Source organism: Lepidochelys kempii, chromosome 15 (assembly GCF_965140265.1).
Source record: "Lepidochelys kempii isolate rLepKem1 chromosome 15, rLepKem1.hap2, whole genome shotgun sequence".
Lineage (NCBI taxonomy): Eukaryota > Metazoa > Chordata > Testudines > Cheloniidae > Lepidochelys > Lepidochelys kempii.
The window spans coordinates 19,582,461-19,602,071 of record NC_133270.1 but is presented as its reverse complement, the minus strand read 5'-3'; the positions used below and the strand labels follow the sequence as shown (position 1 = coordinate 19,602,071).

The following is a 19,611-nucleotide window of genomic DNA, read 5'->3' as shown; positions in this document are numbered from 1 at the left end:
GCGTATTTATTTTTATTGGATTTACTCATTTCATTAGCTTCCTTTTTCTGGGGCCACATCCTTGATCCTTCATCAATAAAGAGACTTTGTTCAGCAGTTGGCCACAGGGTACAAGGGGATGGAATCCTCCTCCCACAGAGGCATGACATAAGCAGGCTCAGGGCTGCAGTAAGTAGCATCATGTTGTGCAATGAGGGATTTGGGCCAGTAGATCCATCTAGCTGCAGACTACTCTCCACCCATCTCGTGGACCACCTAGCCAAGCCCCCTTCCATATTGCCATGGGGGTTGTTGCTGCAAAATAGTTCTCCATGATCTGCAGAGTCCCCTGTCCAGGCTCCCCGCACCATGTTGGCCCATTCTTTGCAAAGGCCACTGCATTTAGGGCCTGGTATGCCAATGGAAATTTGGGGTGGATGAAAGGTTTGGATGAATTGACCTGAACCTTCATCCAACTCTCGAGCTGAATCCAGATGTTTGAGGTTTACAAATTTTTCTTTTCCACTGAATGCATCCAATGAAGTGAGCTGTAGCTCACGAAAGCTGATGCTCAAATAAATTTATTAGTCTCTAAGGTGCCACAAGTCCTCCTTTTCTTTTTGCGAAACTTTTCTTTGTAATTCCTGATTTCAGCAGGGGTAAAACCAGAACTACAGAAATACCAGTGACAAAAGGGCTTGTCCATACCAGGCTGGGCTGGAAACCACATCATATTTCCAGCCTAGTTTTTTGGGGCCCATCTGATTTGGAGAAGTTGGGAAAAGCATTTGGCTTCTGAGCCAAGGTAATCAGGCTTTGACTCATTTGATCATTGCCAGTGAAGACTGTCATATCCATTTGCTTGATGTGAGTACTAGACAAATTGGAAGCAGGCTACACTGTGATTAACTTCCATGTAGAGCTGTTAATAGATTTAAATCCAAATCTATGTGTTCTTTCAGGTTATTCTCTGTTTCTTTGCTCCAGCTTAATGCAGATGAACAATGAGTTAAAAACCTCATGCAAACCATAACCTTGAAGTACTGTACATTAGGAATGATAAATTTCAATTTTCACACCCAGGCTAAAGATGTTCCTCAACTTAATTAAAATGAATTATTTTTGCAGAGATTAGACATCTGCTGGAGGGAGTGGGGTTGCAAATTTCCTTGGTATCAGCATAAGGCTTTCTGATACAGGCTTTTCCCAGGCTGCTGAGGCTTATTTATGGAAAACCAATAAAGTTTTGAATCAAGATCTTAAATCTTGCTATCATGTCTAAAATGTCTAATAAAATCTCCTTTAAGCGCTCTGCATGTAAAGCCAATGCTTGTTATTGGCAAAGTAGCTTTCTCTTCTCCCCAGAGGTTGAAGAAGCTCATATCCAAAGGGCAATCATACTGCGAAATTACACCTGGCTTGTAATTTTGGATGGTGAAACTCTAAAAATCCTAACAAAGAACTTGAAACTAATTTAATCTTCCTTTGCATGGAGGCAAGTGGTCTGACATGTGATAAGCAGCTAGGGGAAGCTGTTGGTCCATTATACTCTGATTCAACCAACTGGCTGCCGGTGCCATCCACAGCAGATTGGTATAGGCTGACACTAAATCTGCCTTGGGTCTGACTGTGGGGCTCAGGGAGCAGGGTGTGTGTATAAAACAGAATAGCCCTTGCGGAAAGCTCCACTGAGAAGCTGAACTGACACCTGTGGGTTTTATAAATGCTGTGTATACCCTGGAGAAAAAGTAGATTAACTGCAAAGCCATTTAGATGATAATCGTAAGTGGAGACAGTGTGGCATGGTTAAAAAAAAACCACAGAATGGGTGCTGAATTGGGTGTTTGATTTCTTGAGCTTGGAAATACTGCCCTGCAACTCAGTATCAATGTAGAGAACTGGGTGGATCCTGGGCTTTGAGACCCTCCCCCGCTGCTGGGTTTCAGAGCCCAGTTTCCAGCCTGAGTGGGAATGTCTACACTGCTATTTTTAGCCCCATAGCTGACCTGGGGTCTGAAACTCACTACTGTTTCCCGCCTCCCCAGTGTAGACATAAGACTCCCCAGTTGCCATCCCAGCAGAAGCAAGCACTGACATCTTGTGGTCGCTTCGTAAGGGGTGATCTTCACTTCAGTGTTCCAACATCCTTGTCAGGATTATATCAGAGAACTTTCCAGGACATTGAAAGCTGAGAAATCACCATGCAATCAGCTCCTTTTCCTCTTGCACTGATCTATGCATTGCCCATTTTTTAGATCAGAAAAAACTACTGAATTCTTCAGATGATTAATTGTAGGCTAAACATCCAAGCTTCTGTCCAGAAACTTATCACCTCTACTTACTCTACTCTACCTTGAACACTGAGGCAAACTCTAAAAGAGATCTAGAGAAAGGTGGATTAACAATATTATAGTCCAATCTCCAGCCTCATAACATTGACCACGTTGCATTTGCCCCTCCCTGGTCCAGGTGGAAGTATATTGCTGTATCTTTACGTGTTTGGGTTCTTGTTTCCTTTGGAGATGCAAGTCAGGAGGCCCAAGTTAAGTTGCTCAGTGAGTTGATTATGTCTCCTGAGAGTTCCTTTTCACTCATCGTGAGGGCTCCAATCCTGCAAGGTACTATCAGCTTTCAACTTCCACTGACGTCTACAGGTATTGAAGGGTCTCAGCACCTCACAGGATTGGGCCCTAATAATATGTATACATTAAGTGCCCAAAGTCCATTGAAGTCAACTGGAGTATTTCCAGTGACTTTAAAGGGTTTTGAATCAGGCCCCGAATGCACAAAAGGTACACACGGAAAACAAAGCGAGGAGGAGGGACAGAAGTTTGTTTTTCTGAGATGGTTTAAAGGTGCAGTAGTGAAGCTGACCCAGTGGTCCAACTGTAAGCAAGACACCCAATGAAGGACGTGGCTTTCTTAGTTTTGGAGGAGACTGGACATATTTGTGGCAATTAATTTGTATAACCATGCTGAGGATAACATCGGAAAAGGCAAGAGAAGCAAATAAAAAAAGCCATTACTTTTTTTCACCACTTTTTTCAACTAGTCTCTGCAGGTTCTTATTCCACATGCACCACCACTTCCAGTAGGTGTGGTAAGCAGCATGTGTATCATCTGTTATGTTCGTGCCTAGCTAGCATGTCCTTCAGGAGGGGTCTTCTTCACCTCATTATATCTTGCGCAAAGAAGCTACAGATCTCGTTCCTTGTTGCAGCTCACCTAAGGAAAATTGCCATGGGAACTCTAAGGATTATTGCAGCTATTTTGCATGATATGTGACAACTCTTCCTGACTGCTACAATGGCCTTTTTTCTCCTTTGCAAACTTATCTTTCTTCCTTTGTTTTCAAAAACAAAAATGAACCTGCTGTTCATCTTCTATTTTCTTTCCGTGCTCTGATGCAATGAATAAGTAGACCTGAATCACATCGCAGGAGTTACAACAATGTGATATTTCTACAGCTAAATCTGCATAAATACAATATCTTGGAAAAATAACAAGATGCTGTAAGGCAAATTAATTATCCCATTGGGACATTCATTATGCATTATCTAAATCTCTCCGTTTTCTTTGCCTGCTTTCATTTGGAGCAGTTATTTCATTTTATGTTTTGGTCACATTTTCAGCCCTTTTGTCAGCGACTGGAACATAACTGATATATTTAAAGCAGGTTAAAGTCCATCTTGAAACCTTTTACAAATATCATGAGAATATTAAGATGCTCTAAAATTAAGTGAAAATGCACTTTGCAGACCTTCCTTGGGGACTATGTAGCATTACTTTTCATCATGCCAACTAAAACTGTCGTGTCTCATTTTCCTTTGCTGCTTTTTATGAGCTTGTTTTTGCTGTCCTCCCCCCCCCCTTCTCAGGAATATGCCTCTATTTATCATCATAAATATCTATTGTCGAGGCTCATATTCAGTCACCCCACCCAAAAAATAAGTCACCTTTCCAGATGAGATAATGGGGGACAAATAGCAGTATTGTACAGATTGCTCTAAATTCTATGGATAGGGGATGAGTTTTCAGTCGGGGTTTTCTGAGCTGTGCCAGCACCAAAGTAGCAAAATGTATGCCTGAACACTACAGAAAAAGTCACATTTTGTCATCATTAAATGGGTTTTGGATCAGATTCAGATCGTGAAACACACACGTGATAGGTGTTAGGTACATTGCTTAATGCACCACTGGAAGGTGCTCAAACACTACAGTGATGAGCACAGTATAAGAATCTATACAGAATAATAAAGGATGCCCGTAACTGTGAATTATGACTATTTAAATTGCAAGGCAAAAAACATTCAAGACAACTTTTATAACATTAATTATGAGCTTGGAAGTGAAGTTATGGTCTAGATTGATATTTGAATTTGCACCACTCCAAAATTGACAGGTGTTCAGGTTTGATATTTCATTGCCAGCCCATTGTAAAGAAAATAATGGTATAACAGACACAGTGTCAGACCTTCTATGGTGGTTAGACACCGAGGTGAGGAGTGATCGACTGACTGATATGAATTTCCACAAAGTTTGGAGAGGGGTTTCAAACCATTGGTTCCAGTTTGGACCCAAGCTCACCAAAAGAATTGCTACATGCAAATTAATTTACATCAACTGCATGAGCTACTTTTGCAGTTTCACAGCCAATCATAAGCGATCTCTGAACTAACGACACTCAATGACGACTAGTGACGGAGCCGAGCCACAAAATTTGGCTGCTAATCCAAGATGTCACAGTGACGTTAAATACAGTAGCACAGAATACCCATTTTGTAATAGTAGCCACTGGATACTGAGCCACATCTTACTGTAAGATTAGATATTAGATACAATTAGATGCCGACAAATTGATGCCAGTGTGTCAGCTTGATCCCGCTCCCATTGAAGTCAGTGGGAATTTTGCCTTTGGCTTCAATGACAGCAGAATCAGGTCCAATATGTGTAACAAGTTATCAGTGCTATGCAGTATACATGACCAGGTTAATGTTTTTAAAAGTGGGACATGGCTTTCTGTGCTACCTGCGGACCAGTAGGTAGCTCTTTTTTCTGTTACTTAAAATTACCATGAGGTAGTTTGCTACGTCTGTATCAAAAGAAGAAACATCTTGATGCTGACCTCAGTGTCTCCAAGTTTAGAAGCCACCTGTGCCACTGTAGCGAAATGAAAGACTATCAGGTCTGTGATGTGGTCTAAGAGCCATTCACATGGCAGGTAATGGATCATTGAGTGACCTGGTCAATTACTTGCGTCACTCATACTCATTTTGCTTTAATCGATCTTGATTTTCATTAATTTTTGAAAGATACGTTCATTTTCCGGCTAACTAACTTTGGTTGGGATCTTGCATTTATGCATGTTGCTCTGTACAAAACGTTTTGTATTTGTCCAGCTGACTCTTTCCACAGCACAATTTGGGCAAAGCAGAGAAAAATGTTTGCAATCTTCACAATTTTTTAAAATCTTTTGCGGTCAAGGTGAATTACAAGGATTTTTTGAAGCATCGCTTCAAGAATACATACCGTTTGAAGGAGACAAATAAGTAGTTACCCTCTGCTTTTCAGGGGAACCTAATCAGAGGTACTGTTTACAAAAAGCCCATTGTCTTTTCACCGCAGAACAAGGACAAGATTCTCTGTGGTGATTTAATACTTATGACAGTTCAGTGTAATGATTTATGGCCATCTTGAGGTTGCAAACAGGCAATACTCAAGTTATTACTTTTAATTTGCTGCCTCTTTAAAAAAAAATGTAACCACAAGGCTAACTCCTGAAGTTCTTACTTAGCTTTAACTTAATGTTTACTCAGTCAAAACTCCCAGCAAAGTCAGTTGAGTAAAGATCTCAGGACTTAGTCTGTACTGCAGTGTGGCAATTTATGCTGCCCCATAGACATTTTTAGAACTGCAGCTGGAGTCGATCCGACTGATTCACATGACCCAGTTACGCTGGTGAGTGAATACTGGCACTGCTTACAATGATCCGTGACTATTAAGAGCTCCCAGGGAGTTGCTGGTGCTCAGCACCTCTGAAAATCACGATGCTTATTTTGACAAATATTTGAAGACTGTTACAATGCCCCCTCCCAGTCTTCTTAAGACTAAACATGTGGAATTGTTTAAACTTTTCTTCATCGGTCGGGTTTTCTAAACCTTTTCTCATGGTTGTCTGCAGTGCTGTCAGGCTAGCCTCTCTCATAATATGTGGGCATGTCCTTGTCTTTGTGTAACCAGAAGGTACAGAGGCATGTGACAATGAACAAGAGAAATGGGAGTGGGGGTGGGAGAAATAACCAACATTGCTGAACCTCAACTAATGTTCAACTTGAGTTTGGTTTGAGCTTTGGATGGCGGTTTATATCATTTTCTCTTTTGCTCATTTAATGATGTCATGATAACATTCCTGAACCAGGGAGAGGAGGAACATTTTCAACCCACTTAAACCTTTAAACTAAAATGCAATTTCAGATCTTTTAATTTGATTTTCTTAGGGGCACTGGGCTGAGTGCCAGCGAGAAAGAGAATCAGACAAGCTGATTTCCAGAGGAAGATCACATCTGCACAAGTCAATGGGAAAACATATGAACTCTACAGACGATTGATTATGGTGTGTGTGTGAACTTAACAAAAGCATATGATAAAGGAGTTCCTGTCCTATTTGGACAGAAGTAGATAACTGGAACTGAGTACCTGACTGGAATTATCACAGGATTTTATGAAGACTGCAAGTGTTATGTAAAAGCCAAGGGAAGATCGTTGGCGTGACTCTGTGTCAAAATAAGTCTTTGTCAAAGATATACTCTGTCTCGCTGGTTATTTAACATTGCTCCAGAAGCTGTAGAGAATTTGAATATGATAAGGTTGTCCTTTAACCAGCATTCTGGAATAGCAAGTTCTCCAATGATGTAACCATTATTTATTAATCACACAGAAAGCCCAAAAAAGAAAGGAAAATGAAAGAGTTGGAAATTAGAAAGCAGAAAAATCTGATCACAGGTATGCAACTCAGTAAAGGCGCATACTCAGATTCTGTGTTCACACTGGTAATTCACAAGTAGCTCTGCTGAGGGGAATGGAATTATAATACGATAAGTGTGATCAAAAGCAGACCTGCCACTACTAGACCTTCAAAGTGATACGAGAGGTGGATGAACCCGAGTTTATGGAATCCCTATTTTAACTATAGAAGTGGGTGAGAGGGGAGGTAATATGTGGCAATACAATAAAGTAAAATGAAGCAATTCCATAATTAGGCATTTGTAAGACTGAGGAAAACAGAACTGCCGTAAGAATTATGAAAGCAAGATATTATAGTATACAAGTCTCTGGAAGCCTGAGAAATGGGTGAATAAGAAAGAAAGGAATTAATAGGGAAAGACAAAAAAAGCACTGGCTCGTGGATTTTGCAAGGCAAATCAGAGACAGTTAGTCAACATGTTTTCAGCTGTTCCTATCCGGTCACTTGAATAGAGACAGCACAAGGCCCAAAACAAGGAAAAGAAAGACACAAATGAAATTTGTAGGGACTGAATCCACATGAAGTGACACTGACAATGCCCTGGTGGACTGCAAGCACCAAGTGACACATGGGAGAAACCCAAGGAAGACTGGGAAAATGGGTTCTGATCCAATTATAATCAACCTGGATTCCATCCGGTGATTCTGACCTTTGGTCATTGCTGATCTGGATCAGCTACTTGGATTACAGTATTTTTTGTTACTACAGGCTGGCTTGCAGTGAATGGTTCCTAACCTCCATTTTATATTTGCTACATAAGTGCAGATAGCTGGTGAAAATCAATTGTATTGTTCTAAATCTGAATGAGATTTAATTGGTGTGAAGCCCAACTGCTGTATGCAATTTGAACTAGGGAAACGGGCCTTATCCTGCAACCCTTACTCATTGTGACTAACTCTCATATGTGCATTGGCTCATTGACTGCAGTGGGGATCGGGCCTTGTGCTGTGGGAAAGGATCAGATACTCATCCCTGTTAAGCTGTTTTGTACTGCTTCCCTGGTGCGAACCAGCCTGAAAGCTGGCTTAATTAGCCAGTGGAAGATTCTCCTTGCACTGGGGTATCTTCTCAGTGGGTAGAGTCAGTGTAGTGGCTATATGCTATTCCCCCTGCAGCTCCCCAACTAGTAGAGTGGCTGAGACAATGGCTGAGCACTTCCACATTATCACGCCAAGCCTGCTGGGACACTCAAGGGATGAGCCACCTGGCAGAACTTTCAGCAGCCCTGAGGCTGCTCTGAGTTATTTTTGCTTAAAGCTTCAAACCATCTTTGGCCTATCCATCCCTACAACTGTGCTTAGCAAACCTCAGCAGTAGCTAGGAATCTACTAATCAGTCCTGCGCAGCACTGCTAGGTTTCCAGCTAACTATGATGGGCCCGATTCATCCATTGATTTCAGCGAAGTTTCACCTGAGATAAATTTGGCACAACAAACATGAGGTTATTGGAGGTTTGTCATATTGACGAGAGAGAAATGACAGGCCAAACCTGAAAGGCTACCCAGAATACACAGACTCCATTAGTGGGAAGCTCAGTTGTAAGCTCAGTTAAACAGAACTAATTAAAAAGTGATTTTTTTTTGCAAGTAACGATTTATTTTTATGAAACGGTTTTATTAAGGTTTCAGGGACTGTATCACAATAAATAAGGCACCAAGATAAATGAGCCAGCACAATTAACACATGCCATGATTCAGCCCTGCAAGCTTTTATCTCGTCATACAGAATCTTTATTCACAATGGTAGAGCTCTTACATTGCAGCGGTTGCAAGTCTGTCAGGGAAGCTACTTTACCTGTTTAGAGCACGGGCATTCTGCATTTTTCCAATCTGCCAGATTAAAAATAATGCTGAGCTGAATCGTTATTTTATCAACCTATCTTGTAGAGGGTGAAATCTTGAGGAGGGCTGAGGATCTGAAATCCTGGGGAGTTTGTCACAGACTGAGAGCTGCAGGCTCCAAAGGATTGGTGCAGTTCCTGTGTGATGGATCAGCTAATAACATGCAAGAGTTTCTGCCGGCGGGACTTGAAGGTTTCTCCAGCAACATATGGAGCATTCAATCAGTGCCCCAGATTATTCATCTGAGCACCATCAACAACCAAAGCAGAGATGAACGGGAGAGTTGCCGGTTCCACAACAAAGAGTCCAATAGCAGACTGGGTGATGGGGAAAGAGGCTGTCGTTGCTTCTTTGGGATTCCTTTGTCACTGGACTTTGTGGGACACTTCTGCTTCTCAGGGACTCCTGCAAACATTTTCTTCAGGTCTGCTCGGGGGGGATTCACAAGTCCTGACTTTCTCTTTGGGCACCAGGTTCAACTGAACGCCAAATCTCAATCACAACCAGGGTTGTGGGTTCTCTGACTCATGTGAGTAAGCCCTGCTTTGCGCTCCTTCTTCCCTTTCCCTGCGCTGCTGGATGGTGTCTGCAGCACAGTGCCTTTGTTCTTAGAGAAGTCCACTAATCACACTGTCATCTTCAGAGGAGCCAGACTGCCCCATCACAGGACGAACCTATGCGAGAGAGGCATTCTGGATGCTCCCCCAAGCAAAGATTTCCTCCTTATCATTCTGTCAGGGGCACAGAATGTGCTACCAAAACCCTGTGTAACCAGCGGCTGCCCGCCTGACCTGCCAGACCCACATGGGCTCTTCATGGATTCTAGGGGATCACTGAGAGAGGTGGGAGGATCATTCATTTGTGTGGAATAATGGTGTTTCCTCACCCCTAGGTTCTCTTCTTCCACAGACCAGTTTCTCCCCATGCCCAGGAAGGGAAGCAAGCAATGCTAAAGAAGCTGCTGACCTTTCACTCCTTGTGGACAGGAGCCAGAGAGCCATGCATGGATCTAAGGGTATGATCATGTCCATAATAATAATGAGCAACTCCAATAATAAAGTACCGGTGCCCGAGGTATGTGGGGTGATGCACAGACCCATAATTTAGTCCTCAGTGGCTACGCATCATAATAATCATGGTGAAATGTATTTGCAAATGTAATGTGGAACTCTAATGCGATTTCGCAGGCATACATGTCATGCTGGTTATCACATCTTTATGCTCCTGTGCACTCCTATGCCCTTTTTCACGCATCCACCAGTGGGGAAATCAGTTTGCCTTCATAGGAAGGGAGCTACAGCTACATCACTTTGGAGACCAACTAATGAGCTCCTGAGCACGGAGCGAGGTTTCCAACATCGTCAAAGGTGGCAGGATGTAAATAAAAGAGATTATTATCATATTGCACTGCAGTGCCAGCTCCTGAAGCCCAGAGAAATGTTCCCTTCGGTTGAAAGACAAATGGGAAAAAACCCAGACCTGACTCAGTCGTTTCAATCAAGGTGCCACAGGAGTCACGGATGGATTAGCTAAAGCACAGCTTTTAAGTAAGAGAAATTCTGTGCCAATCACCAGAAGTTCTCAATTGCACTGAAAATCGCTGAGGCAGATAACTGGCATTACACCGCCAGACAGTACGCAGAAGCTTTTTCTATTTACACCCAAATATAATTAGTTAGTTTAGTAACTGTGTAGTAACACAAATGGGTTTGTACAGTGAGCTGCGCTGTCAGTTGATTCCTCTTTTAGTTTTGTCAGCAATTATTCTTCATCCTGCATTTCAATTTAGGCCACTTAGAGGCATGTTATTATTACATGTATCACTGTAGCACCTAGTCGTAGATCCCGGCCCCCAGAGTGCAAGGTGCTGTACAAACACAGAACAAAAAGACAGTCTCTGCTGCAAAGAGTTTACAAGCTATAGAATATTGTCAGTGATTCTGCATCTCATGGTGTAGGAGCCTCTCTGTTTAAAAAACAACCGTTCATGAGGTGAAGTGACTGAAAGAGAAAGAAACATTGTATTTGTTTTAAATCGGTCGTGCCTGATTAATACTCTCTACCTACGGATTGATCCTGGTGCCATGAACTCAATGGCAGAATTCCCACTGTCTTGAACAGATGTAAGACGAGGCCAGTTGGAAACACAAGGCCAGATGCTGATCGATGTGCAACAGTTCAGTGACATTTTACTCCACCACTCGTTTCTTTGGCATCAACGGGACTACCTGCGGAGGAAGGGGCTATTTAATGTGAGTAAGGCTGTTGGAAGCTATAGACCCATTATGTCAGCTAGTGCCCCGTGCTGCAAACACAAGTATTTTTCCTGCTGTGTATTTGTTTGTGTTTTAGTCTAAATGAGCCGAGCAATGGGTTGTCACCATTTTCTCTGGGAATCTCCACCATGGTCTAATAAATCATACTGTCTAGCTACTTAGGCCACTTTCCTAATTAGGAATACTAGGAATTAGGAAATTAGGAATACTTTCCTAATTTCAGCTCATTACTGCTTTTATTGTGCTAATTAATTTTTCTCCCTCTTTGGCATTTACATCCTTTGGATTATTTTTAGCCTGCCTTTACGGTCACCAATAAGCAAGTCTAAGATATGTCCAACTATTAAATCTGACATTTGCCATTCAAAACACAATCGAACACAATGTGTGGGCTGTACCCAAATGCTGAGTATCTGACACATGAAGGGCAGCGTTCCTCTTAAAAGAGCAAAAGGCAAGTCGTGTGGAAATTTAACAAGCTGTCTGTGCCAATGGAAAAAACACATTTCTAGAGGACATTTTTCTAACTCTGAATAGGACCTGACCTCTCTTTACCATCGCTTTATTGCCTTCCTTTTTAAGTACCTGTCGCATTGGTATTCTTATTTTATACTGTTTGTGTTTGTGGGTTTGGGCACCGTTGCACTTCATCCAACAATAATCCGCAGCAGGTCACATGTTGCTGATCCCTCCCCTTGTTGTTTCCAGTTGCTAAAGTGCCCTCACAAAAACTTTTCCGCTATCGCTTTGTCATGGGAGCAGTTGCTGTGGTTGCCGCAGGGATGTTCTGTAACCATGGCTAGGACGACAGAGCTGTCAGAGCATTCTTTTTCAGATCAAAAATCTCAGAGCAGTCAGGGCAGGCTTAGTAAAAGGCCGGGATTCCTACATTGACTCTGACTGCTCCTTGATGTTTGAAAAAAAAAAAAAAAGCCTTCCATCTTGCCCCACACTAACTATGTCAACAGTAGCACCTGCCCACGCCAACCCTAATCCTGGCCCCGTGTGGACGGGAGGCCTGGCAGTGGGGCTGGAGAGAAAGCCTGACCCATGCTCAGCCCGCAGCAGTGGGTCCTGTGTCCCGCAGGGTTGGACCTGGTGCCCTGCTCCAGGTGTTGGACATGGCGGGGGGTGCGGAGGGGGGGTCACAGCGTCACTCAGATTAGGTCTGCCAGATCGTCCGTCATGACAGAGAGTCAGGTGGGCCAAACCCAAGGGGTGCTGTGATTTGGTACGCAGGCTGCAATGCTGGGAGCTGGGCTCAGCTCCCCTTCCCCCTACCCTGAGACAGGAGCGGTCTCTGCGGGATGAGTCACAGACATAGGAAAAAAAAATCATGGACTAATGGGGAAATCATGCTCTCTGTGACTTTTTTCACACCATGACAAACCTGCAGCCTAACCATGACCACAAAGAGAGAGGTGGGTCCTCAAGACAGCTGCTGTATTAAGAGGTGGGCCACACAGTTTGAAAACCTCTGTGCACTAAAGAGAAAATCCCAAAACCATTATAGTTTCCCATTATCCAAAAACCCTGTGTAGTTGGGCTAGGTGCGGCATGCTGCTCTGTGGCGGACATGGAGTAAAAAAAAAAACAAAAAACCCTCCTGACCCTAGTTCTTGGGAGTAGCTGTGGAGCCTCTCCAGGGACAGTAAAGTAGCCACGTGGCTGCAGATGCCCCCCCTCCGTCATGTGCCCCTGGGCACAAGGGACAAAAAGAACAGAGGGATCCTTGTAGCGACACCAGCTCAAACCCCATGCCTGTCTCCTGCATGTGAACATACTGGTTGCCACACAGAAGCAAATCTCTGCCCCATATGGAGAATGTGCACCCGCCAAGCTCTCCCCAGCTCCACTGCTTGGAGGTCTTTGATACTTGCTGGAGATGGGAGCAGGGGCTGTCTGCTATGCGGAAAGAGTACACGTGAAGCATGCCCAGTGCAAACGAATCCCTTGCCAAGGAGCAATCGCATGCGATGAATGCAGTATGAAATGTGAATGCAGGGCGTGCTTCCTGAGGGAGTTCATTTTTTGGAAAAAAAAAAAGTTCTAAAGAGGGAGGGAGGGGCAAACAATAGGCTGAGAGACAAGGTTTATTTGCCCTCTCAGCCTGGAAACAACGTTGGGCTGTAGGATTCCCAGTTACCCTATCAAGCTGCATTGCTTCTACCGTGCAGGTGCAAGGTATGAAATCATGCAGAGCATGCGTTTCCCACAGAGGAATGTTGAGTGATAGCACTGACTTATCTGAGAGGTTAGCTGCTCCCTCCCAAGGCTGATTAGTTGCCAGTCAGATTCACTGAAATTCTACATGGCCTTTCAGGTAAAGGGAAAAAAGGTATCTTGACTTATGGTGTATCTTTCTGTCTGGAAATTTAGCTTTGAAAGCAACCTGTATCTATGATCTATTGAAGCCTCTCCCCCTATAATTCGACTATGACCTTTTCTCCATCCTTCCAGGAAGGCTTTCAAGATTAAACTGAAAAGTTACTAGCAGCTGGTTTTCCCCCCATGCAGTCAGAAAGATCTCCCTGTAGGGTGAGCTGCTTTACAGGTTTCAATCCCCCCACTCCCTCCCAAAAAAACCAAACAAAACAGTTCAAGTCACTTTGGACCGACACTACTCTGAAACATGGGGGAAGGCCACTTCAAAGTAGTTTGCACCAATGAAATGAGCAAACAGTGCTGTACTTTGGGGAAGATACAAACACCACTGGGATTATGCTGACAGGTGTCACTTTTCAGGGCAAGGGCCAAACTCCCTGTAAAAAAAAAACCCCAGAGGTTTGGCCAAAGTAAGAACTTACTTAGATCTCCACCAAAGATGAAAATTGATCAGAACCTGGGTTTTAGTTGTGATGTGGGAAAGTTTGGTTCATGTTTGTGGGGGTGGTTTTAAGAACATTTTTTTCAGGTGCCACTGCATTCAGTCTGTGCTAGTTTTGGTCAGGACTGGAAATGCTGAAATACCTTTGGCAAGGCTGGTTTCTTATGTTATTTCTGCCTCTTGATGAAAACTCAGAGACTACCTGAGCTCATGAGATTTTCCAAACTGGATACGTTTTGTTCAACTCTGAGAAACACCCTCTGAAATGTTGAGGTTCATTCATCATTAATTGAAACTCTGGGACTCTGTCCGAATGACCCTTCAGTCTCCTAGATCCAGACAAAACACTTATGGAGTCAAAGAAGCATCTCCAAACAGAAAAACCACTATATATGAGCAAGTCTGTTCCATATATTTCAAAGGCGGTTACTGTTGCACATGCAAGTCAATTAATCACAATACCTGTCTCTAAGAAAGAGGCTGCCATGAAACCCACTGAGACACGAAATACAGTGTTACAAGCTTGGAACAAGAGGCCTGATGCATGTTATTTAACATGAGACGAGCCTTAACACTATTCTTCACTTACTCTGAATGCAATCAGGTTTAAACCACTGACCATGGCTGCAGCAGGGTGATTGATGTCAGAGGTACTGACTCAAACATTAAGACACAGCAGAGTGCTTTTTTGGACTAAACGTAACTTGTTTTTTTCCGCCCCACCCCCACCCCCTTGATCTCTCATACACAAATTTTAAAGGTCATTTCAAAGGCAGTGAAAATAGAGCGCATGGCCATAAAAGAGAATGCTGCCTCCCCCTTTATGATAACTATGAGGCATTTTCTAAATGTGCTCAGTTTGATAGTTACAGCCCAAATCTTTTATGTGCCAGTTTCTCAGCCAGGTTTCAAGCTTCGGTGATGATACACTCACTGGTATGGGAAATTTGGCTTCTAAATGTTTTCTTTAGTCTTTGGAAAAAAAGTCTTCAAGCAGTTTTAAAAGTGTCAATCCTCTCAGTACACAGTGCGGGCACTAACCAATAAAATTATTCACCTTGAAGAAACCATCTGCTGTCATTAAGGACACTGCCACATTGTTTTCACTTTGAGCGGTCCCCTGGGATGCTCTAAATGTCATTAAAATACTGTGGTTCCCATTATCTTTCTGCTAGATTCACTTTGTAGAGGAAAAACATGACAACAACAAACTAGGCAGGGATTTCACTAAGTCTGGTTGTGCACGTGTGTGTGCACATGCATAAATCAAGTTAGTTAATCATTCTTTGCAGAAAATTTCCAGCTTCAAAACACTGCTTTTAAAAATTATTTCTGCTTACCTATGAGGCTGATTTGATCTGGTGACCTGTGACTGTTCAAGTAAGTTGGCCTGACTGATCACCAAGGGTTGCGTTGCAGGATCAGGGCTCTTGATGACTGTTGCTGTTGTGTGCGACAGCTGATGTGCTGTATTGCTAGGTGGCTACGTTCTGTGGCGGTTAAGCCGTGAGCAGTTCTGCTTGGTCAGCGTGCCTTCAGAGAAGCCTCACTGTTATGCGGAACTGCAGTGAAGAAAGGTTAGCGTCAATCCAGGACCCTCAATCTCCATTTTCCTTACCGGCTTGATCACTGAGGACAGAACAGTTCCCAGTGAAACTGCACTTTTCACCCTCTGAATATTTGTCCCCTTCCTCTTTGCCTTGAGCCAGTCCTTTATAAAAATACGATGCTTGACAATGGTGCAACCCATTTTTGAACAGCGAGAGATCCATCGGGGGGCGAAGGGAAATTGTCTCTGGTGCCTCAGCCCAGGCTGTGCCAGTAGCACCATTTGAATGCTGTCCAAAACTCACCTTTACCGTGAGCAGCAGTGCAAGTAGGCCGGTACGCGCCGGTACACCGTACCAGCAAGATATTTCTAGCTGGTACAGCGTACCGCAAAGACACAGGAGGAGCCGGCAGCCTCCTCTTTGGCATGGCTGTATCACGCCCCCCAGCCCGCCCTCTGCTCTTCCACGGAACCGCCTTTCCTCCGGCTCCATCTGTACAGCAGCAGCCCCACCAGAGGACAGGACTGGGGGGCAGGAGGAGCTGGAGGCAGTAGAGCAGCTGCACCAGAGGAGCTGCCAGTGTGGGGCTGCCCAGAGGCTTCACATTTTGCTCCTTTCCCAAAGTCTCCAGCACAGCAGGAGGAGGCCAGAGCACCCTGCCCCACAGGTAACGTGGGCGGATCATGGGGAGGGAATGGGGAGAGCATGGGGGCCCCGCATTGGGGGCGGGGCAGGGTGGAATCACATGGAGGACCATGTGGGGAGCTGACATGCTCCCCCTTAGCTGGTGGCTCCGTACTGGTAAGAAAGATATTTTACTTGCACCACTGACCATGAGCCGCAGGAGAAGCTGAGACAAGCTGTTTCTGCTCCCCCTAAATATACCAGGGGTAATGGCTGATCTTTTTTTTTTCACTGCTTCCTCCTCTACTGAGCCTTTTTTTAGTTCTTTTGCTGCTCTTTAAAAAAAAATCATCTCCTTGGCTGCTTTGTGGGAAAGGACGTAGGACTGCGGCTCAAGAGAGAAATGAGGGGAAATGTTCCCGGAATGTATGTTTCAGGGTCACTTTTTGCTATCAAATCATCTCACAGGAAGTATGACAGGCCTTGGTATCCAGCTCAGTGATGGATGCTCAGCCACATCTGAAATCCAGGGCACTGTTACCTTGCCAGCACTCTGCATTTCCAGGGCCAGAATCTGGAGGCACTGGCTGTGTGAAGGAAGAATTGGAATGTCGTGGTTCATTTACTCACTTCTCCCCTTCTCTGCCATAGAGATCAAGGATAAAAGGGAAAAATAAGAGGACAAAAGGGGGGGGCGCAAAGGTTGAACATTGTTTTTGTAATGGGTTGAACCAAGTAATGGAGCCTTGTTTATTTAAACCCCTGGTTTTAAACCACTGCCGTTTTTTGAGGTACTTGGGCTCTTCTTTCTGAGAGACAAGTGGTATTTATTTCATGGAATCCATTCAGAAGAGCTGGGCCCTTTCTTAAAACAAATCACAGGCATTTGTCAGGAGGGGGTTTATAGCACGATGTTCAGTGGGGTGGGGTGCAAGAGAAAGTGAACACAAAGAGACCCGAAGAGGAGGAGCCGCCCTGTAAGTGAATCCATGCAAATCAAACGTCAGACCATTTTCTGAAGTGTAGCAGAAAAGGTTGCAGATGGGCCAATCCACTGCCGCAGACTTAAGGGACCCAACACCCCATAGGGGTGTGATGGCTTTGCACTGCACTATCAGCAGATTTGGGCTTAACACCTGCATAGCCAGCAAGATAGGACCCAGCCAGCTGGGGGGGGAGGGGGCAGCGGGGAGACATAGCTTGGGAAAAGAGGCTATGTTTGGCAAGGTCAGATACGTATAAATCAGTGTAGCTCCATTTCAGTCAGTGGAGCAATGCTGATTTGTACCAGCAGAATATTTCGCCTTTTGAACAGCCTCCGGGTTGCTCTAAATTATGCCAGGGACCTGCCTGGAACCCAAATGGCCCAGGATTGGGGGCACAAAGGCAAGCTTTGTGTTACCCTCGTCAGCTGTACAGTGTGGTTCATCAGCTGTTGCCAAGGATTAGGGGCTAGGGGGGTCACATAATTTTGGATAAACACCCAGTTGCTTGGTGGCTATTTAATAAAACCGTAGCACTTTTTGGAGACTCACCCATCATTAATTATGAAGGTTTCATCTTATTGACCACAATCATTCTACAGCATACTGCAAAACAAGAGCTGGCTTCAGGTCATACATGAACTGAGGTTTAATTTTTTTCAAATGAGCCAAATGTGTAGCCTGGGGATTTTAGAACTATAAGGATACTACTGTCAGTGATCTTTATTCATAACTCATGATATCACATAGCAAGAGGATGTTGGTGCTGGATAGTTAATTGTATCAGAAGGGTAATGCCATGCTTCTTTCTGTGACTGAAGAAAGCAGGCAAAGCTAGATATTTCTGAAGCCATTAGACTTTTAGCCTCTTGCTGTGCAGAATTGTTACAGTCCTACCACCTAATTCCTAGAAAGATATTTACGAACACAAATTTACAAACACTCAGGTTCCATTTACAGTGGGTTAATAGATAGTGTAACAGAGAATTACTCAATCGTTATGGAGTCCGACAGATCAATAGCTTGTTTATAACCCTGGCTTATAACAATCTATAGTACCATCTAGTACACATGCCGCTGTCTGTAACGTGCTCGTAACATATATTAAAAATTTAAGAGCCCTTTATGAACCTGTGACGGGTTGCCCCCCTTAGGATGCCACCTGATGTGCTGAGACACCACAGAGCCTACCTGTTATGCCAGTCTGGGCACCCTTTTTGCTTGTCTTGCCGAGCCAGGCTATTAAACCTCCTCCAGCACACACACAAGCAGGGCCACACCCAACTGCAGAACGACCCAGACACTGAGATCAATTCTGGGAACACTCAGCTAAAGGGACTTGCCCCAGCACTCAGGTGTCCACCTCCCTTGGAGTGCAGACCCGAAGTTATATTATGAAAACTGCCTCCTCCTTCAATGTGGAGGACAGTATTCACAGCCTCTCCCCCTACCCAGTTATGAATTGTACAAATGGGGTTATATTATAAACAAGAAATAAGTTTATTAACTACAAAAGGTGAATTTTAAGTGAATATAAGAGCTAACAGACAGAACACAGCAGATTACCGAGCAAATAAAACAAAATACACAAACTAAGCTTGTTTCACTTACAAAATTGATTACAAATAGTAATTTCTCACTCTAGATATTGTTGTAGGCAGATTACAGAAAGTCTTGCATGGCAGCTGCACTGGTCTCTGGTTTGAGACCTCAGATATTATTACTCACAAGCTAGATGCCCTTCCAGCTTGGGCTCAACACTTCTCCCCCCAGATCTGGTGTTGCTTCCAGGTGTTTTTCAGTGTCTCTTTGGGTGAGGAGGCAGAGGAGAACCATGATGATGTCACTCCCCTGCCTTATATAGCTCTTGTGTATGGCGGGAACCCTTGGTCTCCCAGGTTACTGATGTGAGTCAGCCCCATGTCTCTGCAGGCCTGTGACAGCCATGACTCAGAGGCTGTCTGGAGTATCCACAGGAAGACGGAGCTCTATCACAGTCCATTGTCTTTGCTAATGGGCCATTCGCCCCGTCTGGCTTTTCCATTGTTGAACCTGAAGGGCTAGTTGCAGGTGACACCCAAAGTAACACATTTGAATTACAGCTATATAGTCAAAAGAAAAGGAGTACTTGTGGCACCTTAGAGACTAACCAATTTATTTGAGCATGAGCTTTCGTGAGCTACAGCTCACTTCATCGGATGCATGCCGTGGAAACTGCAGAAGACATTATATACACAGAGACCATGAAACAATACCTCCTCCCACCCCACTCTCCTGCTGGTAATAGCTTATCTAAAGTGATCATCAAGTTGGGCCATTTCCAGCACAAATCCAGGTTTTCTCACTCTCCGCCTCCCCCTCCCCCCCACAAACTCACTCTCCTGCTGGAAATAGCCCATCCAAAGTGACCACTCTCTTTAAAATGTGTATGATAATCAAGGTGGGCCATTTCCAGCACACATCCAGGTTTTCTCACCCCCCCACCCCCATACACACACAAACTCACT

At 44.1% G+C, this 19,611-nt stretch overlaps 1 long non-coding RNA gene across 1 annotated transcript in view; it reads right to left on the bottom strand.

Moving 5' to 3' along the window:
• The window catches only part of LOC140898586 (uncharacterized), a 39,307-nt gene extending 20,389 nt beyond the window's left edge, over nucleotides 1-18,918 (bottom strand). Inside the window, exons 1-2 of the long non-coding RNA XR_012155033.1 lie at nucleotides 18,833-18,918; nucleotides 15,288-15,509 (exon numbers count right to left, since the gene is read on the bottom strand). This is a non-coding gene — a long non-coding RNA (uncharacterized lncRNA). The remainder of the gene's footprint in view (nucleotides 1-15,287; nucleotides 15,510-18,832) is intronic.
• Between the last annotated feature and the right edge of the window lie 693 nt (nucleotides 18,919-19,611).